This window comes from Cydia splendana, chromosome 2, assembly GCF_910591565.1.
Source record: "Cydia splendana chromosome 2, ilCydSple1.2, whole genome shotgun sequence".
Taxonomy (NCBI): domain Eukaryota; kingdom Metazoa; phylum Arthropoda; class Insecta; order Lepidoptera; family Tortricidae; genus Cydia; species Cydia splendana.
In genome coordinates this window covers 613,995-634,788 of record NC_085961.1, presented here as the reverse complement: position 1 = coordinate 634,788, position 20,794 = coordinate 613,995, and the positions used below count along the sequence as shown (strand labels likewise).

The 20,794-nt window shown below is 35.3% G+C and overlaps 1 protein-coding gene and 2 non-coding genes across 5 annotated transcripts in view; 1 reads left to right on the top strand and 2 right to left on the bottom strand.

Annotated features, from left to right (window-relative positions):
- The window catches only part of LOC134801598 (uncharacterized), a 77,106-nt gene that overhangs the window by 38,254 nt on the left and 18,058 nt on the right, over positions 1–20,794 (bottom strand). For all 3 annotated transcript variants that reach the window (XM_063774219.1, XM_063774225.1, XM_063774231.1), the window contains exon 2: positions 18,100–18,130. The gene's annotated coding sequence lies outside the window, so the exon portion shown is untranslated. The remainder of the gene's footprint in view (positions 1–18,099; positions 18,131–20,794) is intronic.
- Trnae-cuc (transfer RNA glutamic acid (anticodon CUC)) lies at positions 2,266–2,337 on the top strand. Its single transcript has one exon. It is a non-coding gene; the product is annotated as a tRNA-Glu (tRNA).
- On the bottom strand, positions 18,634–18,706 carry Trnam-cau (transfer RNA methionine (anticodon CAU)). Its single transcript has one exon. It is a non-coding gene; the product is annotated as a tRNA-Met (tRNA).

The following is a 20,794-nucleotide window of genomic DNA, read 5'->3' as shown; positions in this document are numbered from 1 at the left end:
TTTGATAGCACACGCAGTGCAAGTGTTATTTTAAACATTAAACTGCTATGAAATTATGACGTATAAATAACACTTGCACTGCGTATCCTATCAAAATCATTGCAGACTTTTCGTGGTCTAATTGTATTCATTTACCAGTCAAGCTAACATGTAGATAAAGGGTCAACCAAAAAACCTACCAAAAACGCGAGCGAAGCGAGCGCGAAAATTTTATTAACAATCGCAAATTGTGAAAGCCTCTTAAAGGGCCAGGCCGGGTACCGATCTTCACCTGGGCCTAAAAGTCCGAAGTGAGGCGAGCTTTCATGCCGCGAAGTCAAAGCCGTGCTTCAGGCTTCAGGATAAGTACATAGTTGAGCAAAGACACGAACCAAATTCCATTGTATTAAAAAGCGAGACTGCAGGCCCAGCTAGGCGCAGCGAGGCCAAAGCCTAAGCTGAAGTAGAGGAGATGAGGAACACAAACTAATGGTAAATTGAGGTAAAAAGTGAGGCTGAAGTGAAGATCGAGCTCAGCAATCTCCGCATTGCTTGACAAGCCCGAAGCGTCTTTTAGCGAAGTGAGCTTTCATGCGAGGCCAAGCTACTGAAATCAATATTGATATTTCTTAAAAAGCGACGCCGAAGGCTGAGCTGTAAGGAAGCAGCGCTCTGACATGAACCAATCGTCGAAAAAAGGTCACTTTTGTGACGCAGTTTTACATACATACATTTTGTATGGATCGTCACTAAACTGACACCCCAAATTCGTCTAAAAAACTGGAGACACTTTTTTTCTTTGTTTTCATCAATAGTCCTCGTGATTCTGAGTCGAAATAACCCAGAAGTTGTTGGTTGTTCAAAAAAAAGGATATGTTAACATTTTTTCAGAAAACCTTTCTAACAGGGGCCCGTTTCTCAAAAGCTTGTAACTTGTAATACAAGCGGATGTCACTTTTTGACAGCTTTTGTTAGAAAGGGACTTCCACTTGTATTACAAGTTACAAGCATTTGAGAAACGGGCCCCAGGTACGCATATACGCCCCGTAAACTGTAACGTATTGCTTCAATTTTATTCCAGTTACATTAAATTCAACAATGGATCTAAAGAAAAACAATAACAAAAGCATACTCATTATTATTAAGCAACTATTGTTACTCGTGAATTTTGACCCTATGAAACAATTTTATTTGGTGCGAGCTGAGCCGCCGGGGCCCCCTAGCCGAGGCGGGGCCCCTAGGCAGTTGCCTACTTTGACTTAGGGTTAATCCGGCCCTGATCACTTTCATCACTTTCTCTACACAATGGCGTCTGTAAGTATGTAATGATTGTAATGTGTATCATTACGACTTATCTTATTGTTTTCTGTCACAGTCTTAAATGGTTAGAAATTTAATTTGTTAGGATTTGTCATTGACACAGTAGCAAATCATTTAGTAATTGAAGTACAAAGCTTGTACGAAAGTGTCTCGGAATGAGTTACAGTGATAGTTTGAAATAAAACTATTTCGAACGGATTATATACAATTAAAATCAATTTATAATCTGTGGGGTTTTAACCTCACTGTTTTTCCCCGATTGCAGCGCCATTCGAGGCATCCGAGCTCAGTTTTGCGTTTTGCGCTATCCTCATTGGCCAACCCGGGCGTCGACCGGCCACCGCCACCGCTCGCGTGCTCGCAGGTGGACACTTTCCCCACATTCCGCGCACGCGCCATCGGTCACTCAACGAATAACGGCGTATGTCGAGTGTATACATTATATTATACAATGACGCTGACAATGCAAAATTGTAGGAATTCACAAGTGATTCAGGTAGGTAAGTCTTTTGAGTGTAAGGAGATTTGAACTGAACTTCGAAGCTTCAAATACATACTTAAGTTTCTTGCATGCTCTATCGGACCACCACTTCGGAGGTATAATATAACGCTTATTAAGAGGCAACGCCTGTTGTGTTGAGTGTTTAAGAAAATAATACCTAAGAGCAATACAGGTGCACGAAACTGGGCCTTAATGAGAGGTAATAATATATAGTTGGTCAAACCAATGTGTCAGTCAGTAAGAACCAGGAAACTATACTCATCCTTTTCTTTTGGGTGCTAACTAGTACTAGTGTAAGACAAAGATAGTAAGATTCTCTCTGTCTATGATTGAAATGAGACAGTCCTATGACAAACTATAACCATTCTTACCAAATAATAAAAAAATGTATAACCCCGCCTTAATTTATTTATAATCTAAGCATTATATCCATTGGTATAAATATTTCGCCTCTACTAACAACATCCGATATGGTCTAGTGGCTAGGATACCTGGCTCTCACCCAGGAGGCTCGGGTTCGATTCCCGGTATCGGAAAAACTTTTTGCATTTATTTTCATTTGCGATATGACTTTCATAGAATTATGCCCTCCATTTTTTTAAAACTCAGTTATTGTTTCTGCTTACAATGCAGAACAAGGGAAATAATTCACCTTTTTATTGGCTTTTAACGGTATCATGTTCATTCGCTTCTTCTACCTGACATAACCACTCTATTACAAGAATGTAACTAACAACCGATTATTAAACATTATTCAATCGAGTCGCCACGCACTATAAACACATTAATAACTCGCCATAATGAGCTAAGGAAGGACGCCATCTAGCGGATCAACTTCCCAACCCCATTATTTAAATGACAACCTAATTACTAATTACGCAAGGAATAAAAATCAAAATTAATCGTTGGAGTTCTCAGCTTGCCATGTCATTGAAATGTCAACGTAATTACCATAAGCATACAACTTGAAATCGATTATAGCGTGACATTGCGCCACCTAGCGTGGAGTAGCGGGACTTAATTGGGGCTTATCGAACTAAATCTGGTTGAGATTGCAATTGCCTGGGAATCTTTGCAATGCAAGTTTATTGTTACTGTAATTGCGATGGCGTTTCTGTTGAAACAGTGGTGATATTGTTTAAGTTTTTATTATGGACATATTTGGAATAGAGGCCATAACAGCATTTTTTAATGCCAATCATACATACCATATCCTAGATTAGGTTTCATAATTATGTTTAAATTAAAGGTATTTTCAGTTTGTATTGTTTTTTGTATGTGTCTTTGTATTTTACATATATAATTTATATTATACATATCGCCTTACAATATAGATAAATAAAAGATATTTAATTGGTGAGTAGGTATGATATAACATACAACAGAATAACGTTCAATTTCAAGAAGGATGTGAAGGAAAATTTCAATTCAACCATAGAGAAAAAAATACATACATTTATTTATAGTAATATTTATTTCTCTATGATTCAACTTGAAAATAAATAGGTATATTGCTGGTATTCCATAGTTTATTCTATGTAAGTACCTAGTAGGTATACCTAATTACCTATTACAAAAATTGGTTCTAAACTGCAAATATTGTTGAAAATTGATATTTTATTGCTATTTATTCCGAAACTTTTCTCAAGCAACCTCAAATCACCGATAACATCTATTTCCTACTAATTAAATAAATTCCGTAAACTCAGACAATGACGGAAGCAGTTGGTTCCTGCTCATATTAAACAACATTAACACTAAATCACTATTAGCCGAAATAAACTTTATTACTATCGTAATAAGACAAAATGGCACGCAAAATCGAATCTTGTGAGAACTTTTCGAATGCCCAATACTAGCTTATTTGTATTCGAATTTAACCCTTAACATTACAGAATAAAGTTCAGAGTACCTGTATTTTTATATTGGTTTTGTATAAATTTTCAAACAAACTTATCGATCTACAAATCATTAGAATCTAGCTCTTATACTGTCACTTTTAGAGTTGATAACAACTGCAGGGTTAGAATTGTAAAAGTAACAACCATGAAGCCGGCAGATAATGACGAATCGGTTGGATGCGACGTTTCACAGCTGTTACGGTCATTTTATGCAATTTTCTAACTGCATCAGCATCTGCATTTCTGCTTGTTCACCTTTTGCTTGCATTTTTCCTGACAAGGTAAAATATGTAGTTACATTTTTGATGCATAATTATGTGAATGTTATTGTACCTAACACTTTCTTGGGCTATACCTACTCTCAAGCAAAGAAAAAAAATCGTTAGAGTTAGACCAAGAAAAGTCTGTTGATAGCACACGCAGTGCAAGTGTTATTTTAAATGTCAAAATGTGTGCTATCAAAATGATTGCAGACTTTTCTTGGTCTCTTCTCTATGTACCTCTCTATCACTCTTGCATACCTATTCGATTGATATAGAGGTAGATAACGAAATTACGTCAACAGGTAACGACCTGGACAAAACTAACGAGTTTTGTCGTCAGTAGGTAATAGGTAACCATTGGTAATAAATCTAAATCAGATGGAACTTACCAGTAAATTGGCTAATACTGTTTATTTACTTAGTCAAAAGTAAAAACCTGCCAATTACAACTCTCACAAATAATTTTAGGAAGTGTTAAAGACGCATTATAAAATCAAAAATATTTTGTAAAAAAACAACCGCCGTTGCTTTTATTATCAGCACTGATTGCACTGAATTTAATTTAGAAACGCCAATAAAACCTCCATTGTTCCACAAAACCTTAACCATTCACAGAACAATTGATAAATCAGCACTTACAGAAAAATAATCATAGAAAGTATAAACGCAAAAACAGTCATTATGTAATTGTCATTGTGTAGGGCCGTGGAAGACAACTGGGCTATAACCCCATTCGTTCTTGCCTCTCTATCAATCGAAGCAATAGCGATAGAGACAGATAACGAAATTTCCATTTTCGATGTTCGGTAGGCCCTGCTCCAATAATGGAATAGTTATCGCAATAGGTCAGTCACCGGAGTTTTTGTGGACACTACATTCTGTGGTCAAAAAAGACGGTAGTGGATTTAGCTTCTGTTATACTGTAGGACCTTTTAAAATGTTTAACTTGCTTGTGGTTGGGCCCGTTATTGTGGTGTCGTGGTTAGGTGCTTGTGATCAAAAAAATGCAGATTATTTAACGATTTGTTTATAGAGAACGGACAAAAAATTTTGGACTTTCGTGTCAACGGATTAGTTACCTACATTAGATTAGTAAATTTTATATTATAACTTTATAAAATATAATCGGAACTTCATAATACGTGTCTCAATCCAGTCAAGCTTCAAATTGAACCCAAGAAGGAACTAGAATCACCTTTCCCACGCAGTTGATTCTTCAAATACATTGCCAATTGCCATTGCAGTCTCTCCAGGAATTTGCATTTTACAATGTTATTCAATACCTGACACTGTTACAAAACATTTCAATTACTTCGTAAAATTATTACTTATCTTATAATGGACAAAAGGCACGCACTTCCTAAGACACCGGAATTGGCTATTGCAAAAGAAATGGGGACATTTCTACAACATCGACCGAAACCTATCGATTACCAATTTGCATATAATACGTAATCTATTGGTCAATGGAGTCGTAAAGAAGTTTTTTCAGAGTTATATCATCACCAGTTACGGTGATAATTTTCGCCAAGAAGCAACTATTACAGTGAAACCAGCTTAAGAAGATTTTGAAGCACGACCTAGTACCTACGTGAAAAGTTATATGAAAACAACTCATATGAAAGAAATAGTATTAAACGTAATCGTATTAAGCAGGCCCTCAGGTTATACCGCAGATCGCCTTCACACGACTAAGCTTCTGATTTGCTAAAGTTATTTTCTTATCAGGAATAAAATCATCAACCGGACGAGACGATTATCTGAAACCATTAATCAATTGTCGTGGTGGTTAATTAAGAAGCTGATTGGCGAGATTGATGAAGATTACAAAACACTTATAGATTTAGACCGCTCTTTCAGTCAACCATTCATAAGAGCGACGATATACAAAGCTGTGTAGCAGTGGACATTTGCAAAGGAAAATTATTTTTTTCTGAATTAATGAGTTTTCTTAATATGGTGGCAAAGTTCTCTTGAAACAATTTTGTTAGGTCTTTTGGTCGTCCAATGTAAATAATATGTAAAGTTACGTAATAATTTTCGCATACATTTTGTCACATGGAACTCGTCAATCTTATAAGAAAGAAATTTCGTAAAATTTTACGTTAAAAAAATGTGCCTGTGAAAATCAAAGTTATATTGAACAGCAGAAATCTTCACGTTTCATCAAAGTCTTATAATAAAGATCATAACGTAAAGTGTTAGGCGGAAAAATCGGATCAATTACTTTAATAATTTTATCTTTTACCATATATCGACTATAGATTATGATTAGTGTAACTTGTTAGGTAATGTAACTAATGTAACTGTGAATTCCTATTTCAATATTGCCTTCTGGGGAGATCATCAAATCTTCCAAATAATTGAATGTGGCATCATTGCAAAAACTGGCGAAATCAGATTTGTTCTGGTCTTGAGCAAAGGATGATATCGTTACGACACGAAGAAACAGAACTGCAGCAATGCAAATAATTGCAGTCTTTGTTCATCTTCGGAAATATAAGAGGTGTATAAATTTTGAAACGAATAATTTCAAATGTTACGGCTGTAGCTAATAGAGCCTGCCGAAAGTGCCGAAGTAGTCAGTATATAAGTTTGGTTGCAGACTCACATGACCAAAAGTAGATGCTTCAATACAAGCCATAGTTTAATATTGAATACATACATTGTTAACGGCTTTATTAACAAAATAATTATAGTTAAAGTTAAATAGCAAGCAAGATTTTTACATAGATATAGACAGTGGATGATAAAAGACGGAACCGGGAAAAAAATACAATTTACGATAATATAAATCATAGAATAAATTATCTTGACTTCACAATTTATTATGTTATGACACTTGAGGCCCAGTTTGCAAGCTTATAACATGTGAATATTGAAGAGAAAATATTCAAGATATATCGCAACACGTAGCCCTATACAAGAATTCAGTTGCTGCGAGATTGCCAACACGTAATAAAGTTGGTCAACGCCGAATAATGATTGGTATTAATAACCGTTACACGGTAATTTATTCTAGCAACGAGCTAATGTGGTTGGGTAACGAGGTATGAAATTGATATAGAATGATTAATCAGAAGCTCAAATTCTTGTTCTACTGAAGATTGCAATTTGTGACAAAAAATACTTACAATCAAATATTAAATAGAACTAGATTTGTTTGAATCCCGTGTCGGGTCATGTCGTGGTTTAAGAATACTAAGGTGTTTAATATTTTCATAACGCTTTTTCCTACTAATGATTCTTATTATGAAGCAATGTGATGAGATTTGTTTAAAAATAATTTGTACTTTTTTCTATGCTAAGTTAAGGTTCGTTTGCCCGAGTTAAAATAGTTTGCGATTGCTAAACTACAGATACACAACAATTTATGAACTTTCAGAAATTGTTTATTTTTAGTGATTCCATCAACAAATAGACTGAACAAGGCATTGTTGAATACAGACGAATTAACTAAACAACTGACAATTCATGATTAGATTACAAATATCACCAAATTAAAGCCGGCTAGACAGCTGTTGAGACATCTGCAGGTCAAAATTGCGGTCATTACTGTTAAAAAGATAACCACATTCCATCACGCGAACGTCCAATTTTCTCAAAACAAATATAATAACCCCTTTTCTAAAGTACCGAATCAAATCCAGCCACATTATTCATTAAAACTTGCACTTGTGAAAAGTAAAAGTGGTCATCCCGTCACGCTCGCGAGCAAGTGAATGCTCGGAGTTTGTTTATGAATAACGAACAACAGTTATTACTCGTAAATAATAAAAAAGGTTGAGATATGTTTGGAAAAAAGGTGAAGACGTAAGGCGATGTAAGAAAATGTGTTGACGCTGCAATTGACAGTGGTAATCTTTAAGCGATTGAAGAAATTCTGTACGTATATGGTACCAGTTGGCTTCGTGGTAATGACAATGTCTGGTGCTGGCTCTTTCAATCGCGTTGTGGTAACGTGTGATGTTTATTTTTACCACGTGGAGAATGACACCCATCATGCGCCTGATGATAGTGATGATGGTTAAAGAGAGTAAACTAAAACAACTTTTGAATAATTACATAAAATATGAATACTAAAAGATTGTCATCTGAACTATCTGAGGCTCGATCGCTCGATGACATTGACAGTCGAAAGAAAGGTTGATAAAGTATAACAACATTTGATCAATGTAGATAGTGCCTAATGACATCGTTTGCGGTCTTAAAATAGTTACATTTAATACGTTAAAATTAAAATATTGGAAAAAAATGTGATTTAGATTTTTGCGGTAGCCCTCTGCAGTATTCCAGTTCCACTTAATTTTATAGATAGCTATCTAATTAATTGACAATTACTATGCTATTACTTAAGTTTAATATACCTACACTCGCGCTGACCTCAAGCCATTGCTAATATTGTGACATTAATTCTTTATCGTCCAATCCGTGTAGATAAATAACCGAAATGCTTGTTTTATATGATTAAACCGTGTTTTTATGTGACCAGTTTAGTTATATTATTACGAACTGAATATTACTAGTATAGTATGCACTGGTAATTGTAAGTATTTGTTAAATAACGTTAGTTAGAAGGTTAATCGCAGTTTAACTCGAAACAGAGGTCATAACGCGTGTAATTGGTCTATCAATTGGATTAATGTTCTAGTTAAAAAAATAACCTTAGATCTAGAACGATATTTACATAATCAATCAATACATAATAACGATATATATATAAACATCCATGTTTACAACAGTATATAGTATACACGAAGTTTAGTGACGAGTGACCTTGCTATAAAGAAATAGTAATATAATTGCATGCAAAAATGAAAAGACTTGAAGATTTACCTTTGTATATCTGACTTAAAATATGTAAGTACTTACTTACATGTTATTATTTATTAGTCCTGGAATAATAGTATAGGAACTTAATTAGGATTGGCGTAGAACCTTTTCAGCAGATAGGAAGGTTGCATGAACATTTTTTTAACTTAGGTATTTAATATGTACAGTGAAACCTGGTTAATTGGCACCTGGATAAATGGAAAACCTCAATAATTGCAACGAAAGGTCCGGTCCCGGTCCCTTGAGACCAAAATGCCTCTATAATTGAAAGTTTGGAACCTCTATAATTGCAATTTAGATTTTAGTGCTTTTCGTAATTTTGCCTCTGTAATTGACCACATCGCAACTAAGACCTCTATAATTGACACTGTGCTAAAAAAATCCGTTATTTTAGCTCTTCTTATTACCTCTATTATTGAAACGAGACTTATTGATTACCTCTGTAATTGAAATAATGTAGTTGTAGACAGCAGTAACAATATTTTAATAGCAATGATCATTTTATTTTAAATCTTCATCCAGAATTCAATTTATTTATTGGGTATCTAATATCTATCACAGCCAAATAGGTAGGTAGGTGAAATAGTTTTGATTAAATCAAAAACAAAGTATGCTTTTTACATTCCAATAAAACTTTCTTCTACAATTCAAGGGATTTTTTTAAACCCAAATGATTAATAAGAAAATAAAATAGTAATTAATGTAGTATAAAAGTGCAAGTCATAGACCAGAAACCCAGAAAGTAAGCTTGTAAATCTACTTTCAATGGTTATTTGCACCTCCATAAAAGAAATTTGTCAGAACGCAACCTCTATTAATGAAAACCTCTATAATTGACACAACGAATTTTTGAACCTCGTTAATTGGCACGACCTGCTTAAATGAAAAACCTGGTTAATTGACAAAAAAATGCCGGTCCCTTGAAATTGCAATTATCCAGGTTTTACTGTATATGTCCCTAATTACCGCGTACAAACGTTGCTATTGACAAAACAAAAAAATAAATTCAAAGATCGAACAGCTTGCGACGTAATAATACGATAATAGGCATACATTCAAAAGGTTAAGTATGCCAGTACATACAGCAACAAAACATGAACCACATTCACAAATATGGTGTTGAATAGTTGAGCGAGTTTAAAACAGCGCGGCTAAATGTTATCTTAAAGTCAGGTGCTAAAAGCAACTTGTGTAGCCATTTAGTATCCAAATTTACCACATATCTATTTATTTATGTCCCCTAATATTTATAAGCTCTGTATTTAAACAAGGGTTAGCAACCTTTGTTCCATACTTTTTTGCACCCAAAAATAACGTTAGCAACTTTTCTCTTTAAGCCACTTTTGAAATTCCACGCTAGCAACACTGCACGACAGGTGGCAGCCCTATCGGTGCGTAGATCGTGACTTGCGCAAACGCAGTAATCGCAATAATTGGCGCTGTACAAGTGTACATCGATAGTTTGTCATCGCGTGCTCGTGAGATCTTCGTTGGCCCTCTGGCGGGAGAACTACGGTTACGTAAAAGTTATGTATGTACTGTTGGAATTTTAAAACAGAAGTTAATAGATATAATTATGTTACATTGAGTTTTTTTTAATATAATCAGTTTACTTGTAAAATACTTTGACGACCAGTCTGGCCTAGTGGGTAGTGACGTAGTGACCCTACCTGATCGAAGCCGATGGTCCCGGGTTCGAATCCCAGTGAGGGCATTTATTTGTGTGATGAACACAAATATTTGTTCCTGAGTCATAGTTGTTTTCTATGTATATAAGTATGTATTTATCTATATAAGTAAGTAAGTAGATATTCATTATTGCACCAATAATTACACATTTTACATACATGTAAGTATGTACATATCGTCGCCTAGCACGCACCCATAGTACAAGCTTTGCTTAGTTTGGGGATATGTTGATCTGTGTAAGATGTCTGTGTGAAGAAAAGAAAGAATTAAAGCCAAAGATGTGTCTCTAATCCGCATCGGCGTACTAAGACGGCTTGAAAAATGAAAATTAAAGCACAGGCTCAAAATATAAAAGTGTAAATGAATACCGGATAATATTACTTACAGCTAGTTTTACTAATTAAAATATATTTACGAGAAATTGTTGGTAATATAAATCTAAACTTTAACATCTTAACAATCATTTCTGTAACATCAGTTTTATATCGTATCTTCAGTATGTAAATAAAACATCACACATCTACTCAATGACAGATGGCACTAAAATCAATTTCCATCCTGTTCAAAATTCGCATTGGAAAGCGATCCACCCGAACTAGGACGTACGTGAGTTTGCCCGCGGGGAAATTGCTCACCTCACAAACTAATGAAAGTGTTTGTTAGTTTTTGTTTGCGAGAATTGTATCGAAAGTTTTGCTCTGTGCATTTCGTAACCGAAATGAATGTGAAAACTGTTTCTTAAGGTTGGTAGGGTCAGTTTGCAATCATGAAAATACATTTAAGTTTCAAAGAAAGCAAAAGTTTCTGTCCTACAAAAAATACTTGAATTATTTCTTAAAGACTTGTTTTTCTAGAAAATATCGGTAGTTTTCCTTGTGAGACGTAAACTTGACCTATAAGCTGTCACGTATCGTGTAAGGTTGGATTTTATTTGTACTGTTTGGCCTACAATTTTATTTGCACAATATATTTAAAGCACACGGCATTCGATAACCCTTACCTACAGTCTACATAATTTCTTTAACTTTGGCACACAACATTGTTAATCCCCCCCCCCCCCCCCTCCCTGGTAATTCTACCCCAAATGGTGGGAAAATGCCGATGACAGGGTCGAGTGGAGAAAACGAGGGGAGGCCTTTGGCCAGCAGTGGGACACCATAGTAGGCTAAAAAAAAAACATTGTTAATCTTATTGATAATATACCTAACGTAACACTGACTGATTTTACTTAATGTATTTTACATATTGAATTACCTACTTACCTACCCGTAAAAAGTAATCTTTGTGAATGTCATGTTTTTAAGTATATACAAGAAAATGTGTACCTATGTTTTTTTTCTACTCGCTAAAGAAATTGACTCATTTAGTTGAATGTAGCTGTAGCTTTACTACATATACCCATTTGAATTTATCAATAAAAGCATTAATATTTTGTTACAACATTCAATGTCAATTACCAATAAAATTGTATTGATTGATAATGGATTGTTACGAATATTAAGTTCAGTATGCCAGCAGTGTCATAATATATCATATCATAACTAAAACCAGTCTTCCTCATGCCACGCCGTCAGTCAAGCCCTCCACAGGGACGGAACTAGAAATGGAAAGTGACACTTGTCAGTAGGTGTTACATGCTAATAGCGACATTATACCTTCCCGTTCGAATAACGTCACATCACCCTTGGACATTTGTCACGTATATGTCTTATGTCATTTGGAATTATTACTGTTACGTGAATGTCATATATTTTTTTAAAAGGTTGTTTTATGTTAAAGTTTAGATTGGAGATATGATGATTTGGTTTTGAGTGTATGACAAACACGCATGAGGTGTGTCAAGACTGTCAAGATGCTGCAAGTTATGTTAAGTGAGACAAGGAATTATGTCGATATTGTTAGGTTAGGAGGTTATCACATTCATCTCTCTATTTATTTAAAAGAAAATCAAATGAGTATTACAGAGAAACTCTTGTTAAACGTAAGTTGAATGTTTAATTTAAATTTACTACTCAACGAACGTATTCTGTTTTTATTATTATTCTACTTTAAAAGTTTTCTCGGAACGATAATGAATAATATTTAATTGCAGTTAACAATAAGATAAAGAGCTATATTCACAGTCATAAAATACCGTCACCAATTAAACATAAAAGATAAAAGTGAAAGATTCTCAGCATCTAACCAACTTAGATATGGCAAAGATCGATTCCAAGTAAAACCATAAAACAGTATGCTTTCTACAGATCTCAGATTAGGAGACAATAGTGGTCGATAGCATCGTTCAATTAAACCATTGTTGGTGGAATGGCAGGATGCGGCCGAGATGTAAAGACTAAAAACACTTGTTCGTTTCTCTAAAACAAGAAAACTGGTACGATATTTTTCCTGCGAGGTTCATTGATCACATAAATTATTGAGAGTTGTAGATATGTAATCAAGCGTATACATTATAATTACATATTGCTAATTATAATTTATAAGCTATAATTTGTTGCTTGTTATACCCTAGTTTAATAAAATAAATATAATATGTAAAAATCTAACAATAAATGTTTTTTTCGCAATTACACTTAAAATAAAGTGTCGCACACGGAAGTTCTAAATAACAACGTCATTTAATCATTTAAGTGCTGAACTACATGACATTGCATTTGCACCCAACCGTATGATTACATAAAAACTACAGCAAACTGTCTATTTTAACACTTTCAGTTGGTTAACGTCTAACGTTAACGTCACACTAACGTCTCGATGGTTAAAACAAGTAGGTCCAATAAGTGTTAACTTTCGTATAAAGCACTTAACGTTAAACCTATTAATTATGTTTGACGTGCATTAGAAATTCAATCTTACCTGTCATGCAATAAATTTATTATTCTCACATTTTCTACAAATTAGAAATAAGTGAGAACTCACGCATTTATTATTAATACTGCTTTAAGCCTAGTTTACTTGATAGTGAGAGAGTGATTCGGCTTAAAATAATTAGATTATATTACACACAATGCTTACAACATTAATTATTAAAATTAAGGGCACCTTTAGTTAGAGAGAAAATAATAAACGAAAACGATGTACCGTTGAAATTAACCACATTTTGCACTAATAGGCATCTCTTATTTTTTAGGCTCATACATGTATGTTTATTAATTTCAAATACTAAAGTATCATAGATTAACATATAAATATAAACTTGAACAAATTTTAGAAGAATAATGTTTTCATTTACAAATATCTGATATCAAAATTCACCAAACAATAGATAGTTCATTGTTCTTATACGCGGCGGCGGCAAAATTAATCAAATCTGCCCTAAAGAGAAAGTATGTCACGGTTGCTACCTACTTAACGAAAAACAAAAATACTTATAGAAAATTTATTAAACACCATCTTAAGAAATAAATAACGGTGTATAGACAATGATTTATCAATAGAGCTACTGCAACGTTTTATACATAGTTTATTATATTGTTGAAGCATTTACAGTAAACGGTACTTAACTGGAAATTACTTTAAAATATGTAATAACATAATGACGTAGGTATAATTTACTCTATTATGTGTGGTACATGGTATAGTATACTTCTCAGCTGACATAAGTCTTCTTCTGTACATTTTTTGGTTTTTGGTTTAATTATGTAGTTGCTTTAACAAATGGTCATTCTGAAAATAAAGTTTATAAACTTTTTGATTTGGAAGCAAACCATATAATTGAAATCCGCGAACTGCAGCACTGTACTTATTTATTTTCTTAATTATCAAAATTGACAGATAAAAACAGAAAAAACCACTACGCTTGGCGTCCTACGGTTTGATTGTTATCTCTTCCCAAACGACTTAAACCTTTTCTTTCATAACAATAGTGTCGTTTTTCGCATAACAAAAGGTTGTGTAACGAACGAAAGTGCCGCGCCCTGTGAGAGCGACTCACAATGAATGAAGTATGGACTCGCATCGACAGCCATGTCCGTGATCGGCGTGCTAAAAGTAATATTTAACTGACCATCTTTGGGCCTTATGTCTTGGCAATAAGGTTGATGTCAGTTAACTGCGTGGACAGTGGTACAAGTGATTTGGTTCAATACAACCGGACAAGTTGATTCATAAGTTTCATAATCCACTTTAACATCTGAATCGCGTGGCATTTCTTGACATTCCGACAGCGAATTGTATTTGATTACGCTTTTTATTTAACATGGCATGTTTGAACAACGTTAAGTCACAAGTTTGGCTAACTGTACAACGCACAGTTGAATTGGAAAGGTGTAGTAAATGCACCCAAATCAATCAATCAACCGATCAATCAAATCATTTATTTCAGAAGCTTATCCATTTTATAGTTGTTAGTAACAATAGTCAGTCGCGATACTAAAATCTCATTCATAACTACATAAGTACATAGACCCGGTAAAGTCCACTCAAATTACCCTGCACCTACCCTGCAAACGTCATTTTCTTTGAAAATATACATATACAAAGTGTATTTACACTTTATCGATGCCAACTCGCTGCAGAGTTAGCTCAGACGGACACTCTTGGGCTCGAAATCATGGTGATGTTGGCACACAACATAACTTCAACCATTTTGCTCTTTAATATCTATTCAAAGTATTCAAACTCCTAATAATTACAAACTGCTCATGTTATAGCCATGTGCGAAATAGTGGGCGTATAATATCTCATTACTACCAATGAGATGCGACCTACGCCACGCTGTCAAGGTCGCGTTTCGCAAATGCAGGCAAAGCCGTGACGCAACGCTAGCCTAAACCGTGTTAATGATGCTTCGCGGATTCAATATTTTGAAAACATTGCATTTGTTTGCAGTTAATCAGAGAGGGAAGAACTGGTATAGTGTAAACAACGTTGTTAAGGTTGAAAGTTGATATTGTTTTCTATTTCCCTGTTATTGTTATTTCTGTATAATACACGTTTAATACAAAAACATATCTCTACTTTTCTGTTATTGTGAATTTGTGAAACTCGTTATTTGCATTTGCAGGTTTACATTAGCACGTAACAAATTCTTTCAAATCACTTTGGTATAGTAAACCTAGGTACTTCTTTTTTCACCTTCTATATCACTTTTCTACACCTCCGAACGGACTACAAGGTTGACTATTTATGTATTTTTTCCAAATAAATAAGAAGTCTATAGAAAGTCAAGCAACTACACGATTAAAAACTGGCGATACAAGCTAAGAAAAGTGTTTAAAATATCTGTAACCACTCTCATCTCCGTTTCATCACATCTTTATGGTTTTATACCTGGTACCTGTAGCACCAGCTCCATATTAAGACTTGATGGTATTCAAGCTGAACATGAAAGAAATTATACATAATTGCAACCCGTCTGACGAGGCAGTGGAAAGACGATTTCGCCAAAACTCCGGGTCTACTGTTGGAAACTGTTACAGAGATCCATAGATTGAGAAAACCTTAAATTTCATAGATAAGTAATAGGTTCTTGAGGATTTTGGTCCACCTATTCCTTTTAAGATGAGCGTAAGTGAAATTAATTAACTTTTCCTTTGATATACATGAACATAGTACACATTCTTTATATCTACTTCGTTTTTTTTAGCATTAGAAAAAGGGTAAACAATATTGACGTTTTTTTATTGAAAACACTTATATGAAAAATAAGTCATAGCAAATATGTAACAATTAATTTATACAGCTCAAATGATCATTTACTAATAATAGTTACTATTTTTCAATAAAAAGACACGTCAAGATTGTTAACCGTTTTTCTTTCAATTGGAATTTCCTTTTATCTTTAAGTTAAGTAACTACTACCTAATTGCGGAAACTACATCAACATAATTGCCTATTAAGTTTCCATTGCTATTTTATGACCTAATTACGAAGGTAGGCATTAGGTACACTCTATACTGAACACGAAAGTACGGAACTCTTGATTACATGCGGTCGGCACTCTCACTTGGGTGTGGGTTTATAAATTTCACGGAAAGTACGGCAATTTGTCAAAAATTAAAGTCACTGAAGCTTATTACGCGAATGGTAAATATGGTGATAATTCTTATACAAAGTTATAATTATGGTTTCGTAAGAGAAACTTTGTTAAATTCTCATTCTCAATAAGGCTCGGCTCGGTCAGTGAAAACATGTCTTTGAAAATTGTAATTGTTACACATATAAATAATATGAATACTTACTTAAAGTTCAAGCTAAGTAATCTACTGGCTAATATGGCCAATGGCCAAGATCTATAAAAATAAAGGTAATTCGATCGTGTTATCGAAATAACTACAACCGACAAGATCTTAAGTAACTTAACTATCTTAACCAAGGTTTTAAAACATTTATCGGAGACATGCGAACAGTTAGTAGGTACGAACTACGAACTGTACGAAACAGATCAAGCCGGCTCTTTAGTCACGCACTTGTCAATGTCTCAATGTCGTTCAGGTCGCTGCTATATATGTCAGTTAATATGTGTGCATACCAAGTTTAGCCCATGCATAGTACAGTCAGCAGCAGAAGTTGCTAAGCGTGCCAGGTGTTCAAAATGATCTTGACGCAACTTTATTGTTAAGAGAATAAGAGCGTGTCAAGGTAATTTTGAACACTTGGCCCGCTTAGCAACTTCTGCTGCTGACTGTACTCGTATGTGTGGTTGGTAATCTTTTAAATTTTGTCCGAACGAAACAGGATTTTTGCCGAAACCGAAATTGTTGATCTAATTTCGGCCGAAACCTAAAGTTCGGTCGGTCACTAGTCACGTAGACACTACCGAAAATACAGTTTCTGCGCGGCCGAAAGGTTCGGCAGCTTCTTGGCCGAACGAAAACGAAACCGAACCTTCGCTACGGCCGAAACATTATTTTTATGCCGAAACCTGTCGATACCGAAACTACGCTAAGCTTTCAAGTAGGTACCTATGTGTGCAAAAAAAGCACACAAGTTTTCAAGTAAGTGTGAAAACAGTGAAAACTTAGTGTGATCGGACTCTAGTTGGAAAATGGGATTATACATATTTCTATAACTCGTCCATTTATGATTTATTTTAAAACTAATTCAGTCAGTGATGCGTATGAAAGATTACGTAACTCTCCGGTTCCATAATCGCAAGAACCTAGGTAATGGGCTAATGGCTATTTATTTATTCTTGCATGAAGTCTGTGTTTACTTGCAATTTTATTTAAGAAATTTGTTCACCGCGGAACACGTGTGAGCGAGACAGCGCTATGCACATTTATAGCGATATCCCGCTCGCACACCTGAGCGGTATGCGGATCAACATCCAACGTGAAGACCTAAAAATCGAATATCCAAAGCACAACCCGCACGGCCTTACGATGACCTTAGCCAGTTTACATAATGGCGTCATTGTTTGACCGCCGCCATCTTGGCTTGCACCTGTCCAATAAAACACACGCCAATCTGAACCCTATCTGCATATAAATAAGATACAACGATATGCGTACTACAGAAAAAGCTTAGCCGGTAAAGAGTTATTACTAAACAAGTATCGCCATCCGCTTATAAATTTAATTGAAGATGGCCTACGGATAGCAAAATAGCTTGTTTATGTACACATTACGTAATTTCATTCAATAAAATAAAAGACATAAATTTCACTTACGATTTTATGAATATCACTTGTCAATATGAACCTGGAACAAAAATTAGTCATCAGAAATAGTTCACCTATCCGCCAACAGGTGGCGCTATAATTGACCGTAGTTCTGTAGAAAGCGACCATTTTTTTTATTTTTGTCAAAGTGACTTACAGCCTAACTCAGTAGCTTTGGTCGCTTTCTGCATTGATAAAAAAATTTAGTTGGTCGTTTTCTGCATAACTACGGTCAATTATACTATTGAAAATTCCTTTCACTATGAGCTGTGTGCTCATTATTTGTGCGTAGTAATTAGGCACGTTAAGTTTGCAATGTGGGTAGACTGGAAAAGCAGGTACGCATTGTTTAGAAGACGACGGATTAACATAATTGCATGTTGTTTCATAATAAACGCCTAGTGCGTATAGATTGATAGTTTAGTTGCGACAACTGGTAGCGAAACAAGTTCTGTGACCTTGTTTTGTTGTTAAAAATACGAGGACTGAATTAAAAAATGTATAATACGGGTAAGAAAGAACGAAAAAAAAAGCAAAAAACTATGCCCCGGGTGAGGATCGAACTCACGACCTTAAGATTATGAGACTTACGCGCTGCCTACTGCGCCACCGAGGCCGATGATTCATCGACCGAAATAGGTCACCACTATGTAAGTAGTAGGGATCTGTAAATACAGTTAAGAGGAAAGGGAACGACCGCTTCTCCATCAAAACGTAGTCCCCATCTTCGGCTCCGGATATTGATATTATGGAAAATATTTTATATAATTTGATGTATATTAACCATTGCTACGCTCTTTCGTTTGACTTTTTCAATTTAGAGATTTTTTCGACTTCAAGAATCGATAATCATTTATTCATGGCAAGCTACATTTCATACAAGCGTATTGTGTTACAAATAAAAATGTATTTAAACAAGGTATATAGTTTACCACGAAATGGTCCCGCCTCAGCATAATGCTAACTAACCCTAAAGTCGGTGCTGATCTTTCGGCGAGACCATCTGTGGCTGGTTGTTATATTATGCGAAGTCGTACTAACCGGACTCTACTTTAATTAAAAAACCGGGCAAGTGCGAGTCGGACTCGCGCACGAAGGGTTCCGTACCATAATACAAAAAAAAAACGAAAAAAAAAGCAAAAAAGAAACGGTCACCCATCCAAGTACTGACCACTCCCGACGTTGCTTAACTTTGGTCAAAAATCACGTTTGTTGTATGGGAGCCAGTGGCGTAGCTAGGGGGGGGGCGGCGGGGGCGGCCCGCCCCGGGTGTCACCCATTTGGGGGGTGACACCCGACCGTGAACATCAGTAGTGCCATCTAGAAAAATTCGTAAAACTGTGGCAGATTGCACAACCGCCATTAAGGAAATAATATACAACATGCCCACGAGGAACCCGAGAGATTTTGACAGAATATTCCTGATCATATTTAAAGACTAAAATGTCCTATAAACTGTTTTGGAATTCGCCTAGTTTCATAGTCCAGTAGCACCAGCATAGCAATGTACAAATTGCAGAACATTCCCAAAACGCGGAAACGTTCTCGAGAATGTTCTCAGAACATGGAAATTATTGTTCCGCCATCTTGGATTTTTTCCAAAAAAACTTTTTTTTGACATAGGAATCTAGAGGCCTCTATCTCCCGCCATGCCAAATCTCAGCGCGCTCGCACCAACTTGAAAAAAATTAAAAAAAAAGTCGGCCTTTTTTTTTAATGCATTTTGTTTTGTCTCGGGGCCCTCTATGACATTTGGTCGAGCACCCCCCACCTATCACGCACCGTTTAAAAGTTGCCATACAAAATAAAAGTGGCCAGTTTTCCCGCAATTGTAGCATTTTTCCAAAAAAACAATTTTTGATAGGTATTTGGGTCAAACAGATCACTGTGTTATGTCTTTCCTGTAGACATACACAAGAGTTAAGGGCTATAAAGGTTAATTTTCTTATTTAACCCTTATCCACGTGAAAAGGTCCTCCTTTTATTTAGAGAACTATGATAAAATCATTACTTACATGCCCACAAGCTGTTAACTATTGCCCACAGGAGAGAAAAATGTACTGTTCGCGATAACACACTAGTTTTCTCTCCTGTGGGCAATAGTTAACAGCTTGTGGGCATGTAAGTAATGATTTTATCATAGTTCTTTAAATAAAAGGAGGACCTTTTCACGTGGATAAGGGTTAAATAAGAAAATTTACCTTTATAGCCCTTAACTCTTGTGTATGTCTACAGGAAAGACATAACACAGTGATCTGTTTGACCCATTTAGGGGATCCCGAGATTCCGTGGCCAAAATTTCAGCGCGCTAGTGCAAACTTGAAAAAATTAAAAAAAAAAGTCGGCCATATTGAAAAAAAACATGGCGGCGTCAATATGACATTTGGTCGAGCACCCCCCACCTAGGTCTGACCGTTTGGCCGGGCCGTCATACATTTTTCTGACCGGAAGCGGTAGACCAAAAGTCGGAATTTTCTGGGGGTAAGGATACTACACCTAAACTATCGTGAATATTCATGGTATAAACTACGATAAATAAATAAATTCTCGTTCTCGAGAACATTCTCAGAAGTTACCGAGAAATTCTCATGTGGAAAGTTTCGCAACTTTGGAAAGTTTTTTTTGAATTATGTGATTATTTCTGTAATTGACAAAAAAAAGTTAAAATTATTTTTGGGTGACAGTTTTACAAATTATAGCATTT